The 4,276-nt window shown below is 36.6% G+C and overlaps 2 long non-coding RNA genes across 2 annotated transcripts in view; both read right to left on the bottom strand.

Moving 5' to 3' along the window:
* Positions 1-1,253: 1,253 nt before the first annotated feature.
* Positions 1,254-2,322, bottom strand: LOC110454588. The gene is made up of 3 exons (XR_002463389.1): positions 2,236-2,322; positions 1,799-1,858; positions 1,254-1,303 (listed from the first exon to the last, which is right to left on the bottom strand). It is a non-coding gene; the product is annotated as an uncharacterized LOC110454588 (long non-coding RNA).
* Positions 2,323-2,324: 2 nt separating this feature from the next.
* LOC110454587 overlaps positions 2,325-4,276 on the bottom strand; it is a 2,856-nt gene continuing 904 nt past the window's right edge. Inside the window, exons 3-4 of the long non-coding RNA XR_002463388.1 lie at positions 2,924-3,000; positions 2,325-2,345 (exon numbers count right to left, since the gene is read on the bottom strand). This is a non-coding gene — a long non-coding RNA (uncharacterized LOC110454587). The remainder of the gene's footprint in view (positions 2,346-2,923; positions 3,001-4,276) is intronic.

Raw genomic sequence — 4,276 nt, 5'->3', positions numbered from 1 at the left:
ATTTGACCTTTGACCTTGATAATAAGGCGACAGCAACCTAATGACAGTACACTGCAAGATTCATAAATGTAACCTGTTATGGTTTAATAGTAGCAGACCAGAATATTTGGCCTTTGACCTTGAGGTCAATGTGACCTAATGACAGTGCATGGCACATTATGTGTGGGTGATGCAATAGTATAAATGCAACTTTTTTCATGACATCTTTAATCATTGGAAAGTTATGGCCCAGAAAAGATATTCCTAAAACGTGATGTATTGTACAGTATGATTAAAATACAAGTTAATCAATTATCCTTGGTACGTATTGTATTGACAGTATGGTTAAAATACGAGTGAATTAAACTACCCTTAGTAGCCAAAAAATGCTTGCTAGTCAGAATGGAACCATAGCACAAATGCAATGTTATAATCATTAAAATGAACGAAAATGCTGATTTTTACCTCCTATCTTCTTCATCATCAGCACTCGTCATTGATTGTGCCTCTTCCTCATCAAAGTTGGCTGCTCCTTCCTCTCCTGCTCCTATCTCCTCTCCTTCTCCTTCTGTCTCCTCTCCTGCTCCTATCTCCTCTCCTTCTCCTTCTGTCTCCTTTCCTGCTCCTTCTATCTCCTCTCCTGCCTCTCCTGCTCCTTCTGTCTCCTCTCCTGCTCCTATCTCCTCTCCTGCTCCTTCTGTCTCCTCTCCTGCTCCTTCCTCTCCTCCTCCTTCTGTCTCCTCTCCCTCCAAGTAAAAAGCTGGGTCTTCTAACATCTGGTTTGCAATTAATCTGAAAAATAAATATATATAATACAAGATGACTGTTTGACCGAGTTATGCAACAAATGGTTTGTATACATTAACTTCCAAACAAAGAAATCTTGTACACTTTTCCTTTCGACATTTCCAAGACGTCATGAAAATCTCAGTCAAATTTAAGACAAGTATTAAGACAAATAGATGTAGGTAGAATTTGAAATCAACGTGATATCGCAGTTAACACCATGAACAAATATTCTGAAAACCTTTGATAATGAAACATTAACCTTAACTATGTGGCAGCTTAAACCAGTAAATCACCTATAAGATTGACCATTGACATGCAATTACCTATAAGAAATTACATCTCATTCTATTTACATCTAATTAAGTGTAAACAACAACACCTTTGTAAAGTTGTTATGGCCTTGTCATTGTTGACCCCTTTACTATGTACCACCTAAGTTATTTGACAATTGTGACACACAACAATTAAAAAAAAAATGCCTTTACCTCTCATTCCTTTGGGTTTTTTTCCTCATTTTCATCTCAGCAGTTATGCTCTGAAATAACAATCAACACACATGGATCATTTATCAGAAACATATGTAGTTCAGCAGGGTGTTTTTTTGTGAACTGCAAATAACTAATAAAACTTAAATGCAATACATTACACTCTTCTAATGGGTTTAAAAGTTACAGATCATATCAATTACATTTCACTCAAAATTTTGCAGTTTTAGAGTTTTAACTCACAGTGACTTAATTATAATGCATTGCAGTGTTGTGGTGGTATATTTCAATTTCAAGTTCTTGAAGCACAACATCTTTGTATTAAATATGCCTCCCTCCTCTCAATTGGAACTCAAATCTTTCCATTTCAAGCTTCTTGCTTGTAAAAAATAACATACATATTGAACAAAAGGATATATGATGGTAATACATTTGACCTAAATTTGGTTTCCTACTCCAGCAATGTCTAAAGTTGTTATTTATGACAAAGTGGATTGAACAGGATTTGTTTCATTCATCAAATACAATCATGATATAAAACAAACCTCTTGAAATGATGCCAGAGGACACACATCTTCAACTGGCCAGATGATTGTATTTCCTTTCTGAAAACATTCATTAGAAAAAGTGACTTAAGTTATCTAATTTTTAAACATTTTTATTCTTACCCATCACCATTTTGGTGTCAATGGACCATCCGACAGGCATGCCCAAAACAAAAGGAAAGAAAACACCTACCTCCTTAATTTTTTTGGCATATATAAATAGCAGCAAACTATTTTTTATTTGGCTTTATCATAGGTGTTAAAACAAAGACAGTTCACTTTTAAAATTGTTTAAGCTTCTAACAGAGAAACAGACCTCCCATACATTAGTTGCCATTTTAATCTGCTCCATCATTCAATCACAATAATCAGTTATTCTAAATTTAAAGAGAAAATTAAACAGAAGTAAAACCACAAAGTAAAGACAGCAGAAATACCTTCATTTCTTTCCATGTCCGCCTTTCTTTCTCGTATGGCATCACTCTTACATTAGAAAATCGTCTTATCTTTGTCAGGACAAGTTTGTCTTTTTTAGATTCCTCGATTCCTGAAATTTAATTTTCAAAATGACACAATGCAACAAGTTTGAGTTCATATAAAAAGCATTAGCATTTGAAGTTGCAAAAACTTAACCAGCTTTACAGATAACATAACACTATATGCCCTGTTTATCTTGTCAGGGGCCATAAAAACGAATTGCATGCAATTGTACATTGCTTTTCTGAAGTATGATATCATAACTGCAAATTAGGGTATTAGGTTATTGTCTAATTTGCAGGATTAACCTCACCATAACAGCTTCCATTTTGTCACATTATTGACATATAAAAACTGGGTAAAGTATATGTGACATTTTGAGAAACATTCCTCATGAACTTTCTAAGAAAAAGTGCTAACAAACTTCAACCCTCAAAAATCAAACTGACCATTGATCTCCAAATTAAATATGTATAAAAAGGGACCTAAGGGAAAGTACAAATGTAGTTTGAGAAAGATTCCGCCATCAGTTATTGATAAATTATCCTTACCAAAATTGTTCTAGGACAATTGGAATATAAGCACACCAGCTCATAATAATTTGCTGGAAATTAAACATGACCAATTTATCTGAAGCTTTTTACATACCCGCTATATCCAAAGGATAACTAATGACTCTTCCTGTTGCAACAGCACTGTTGTTGCTGAACATGGACACATCGGAACTGTAAATAAGGCATTTTTAGGTCACCTGAGCTTTAGCTCAAGTGACCTATTGCTATCCGTTTTCGTCCGTCGTCGTCCGTCGTCCGTCGTCCGTCGTCCGTCGTCCGTCGTCCGTTAACATTTTACATTTCAAACTTAAAGTCAAGTTCTGCTGGGCCGATTGAACTGAAAGTTGGTAGGAATGATCGCCTCATGGTCCTGACAAAGTGTTGTTATTTTTCGGGTCGATCAGAAATCCAATATGGCCGCCACGGCCGCCATTTTGAAAACCTATTTCAAACTTAAAGTCAAGTTCTGCTGGACCGATTGAACTGAAAGTTGGTAGGAATGATCGCCTCATGGTCCTGACAAAGTGTTGTTATTTTTCGGGTCGATCAGAAATCCAATATGGCCGCCACGGCCGCCATTTTGAAAACCTATTTCAAACTTAAAGTCAAGTTCTGCTGGACCGATTGAACTGAAAGTTGGTAGGAATGATCGCCTCATGGTCCTGACAAAGTGTTGTTATTTTTCGGGTCGATCAGAAATCCAATATGGCCGCCACGGCCGCCATTTTGAAAACCTATTTCAAACTTAAAGTCAAGTTCTGCTGGACCGATTGAACTGAAAGTTGGTAGGAATGATCGCCTCATGGTCCTGACAAAGTGTTGTTATTTTTCGGGTCGATCAGAAATCCAATATGGCCGCCACGGCCGCCATTTTGAAAACCTATTTCAAACTTAAAGTCAAGTTCTGCTGGACCGATTGAACTGAAAGTTGGTAGGAATGATCGCCTCATGGTCCTGACAAAGTGTTGTTATTTTTCGGGTCGATCAGAAATCCAATATGGCCGCCACGGCCGCCATTTTGAAAACCTATTTCAAACTTAAAGTCAAGTTCTGCTGGACCGATTGAACTGAAAGTTGGTAGGAATGATCGCCTCATGGTCCTGACAAAGTGTTGTTATTTTTCGGGTCAATCAGAAATACAATTTGGCTGCCATGGCCGCTATTTTGCTACTAAGTTCTAATAGGCCGATCTCACTTAAAATTGGTCTAGGAATGATCAGCTCATGGTCCTGACAAAGTTAAGTTAACATTATACTATTTTTTACTCAAATTGGTACATATTTCAACAACAAAAATAAATACTGTAGACTCAGGTGACCGTTTAGGCCCATGGGCCTCTTGTTATTTTAAGTATTGAAATATAAATTGATATCAAGTATCGTTTGTTTTTTTCCATCATATTTTAGTTACAATCATAGGTTTTCCCACATTTCCGCAAAACGTTATT

The sequence above is a fragment of the Mizuhopecten yessoensis genome, unplaced genomic scaffold, assembly GCF_002113885.1.
Source record: "Mizuhopecten yessoensis strain PY_sf001 unplaced genomic scaffold, ASM211388v2 scaffold7929, whole genome shotgun sequence".
Lineage (NCBI taxonomy): Eukaryota > Metazoa > Mollusca > Bivalvia > Pectinida > Pectinidae > Mizuhopecten > Mizuhopecten yessoensis.
This window is presented reverse-complemented; position numbering and strand designations above follow the sequence as displayed.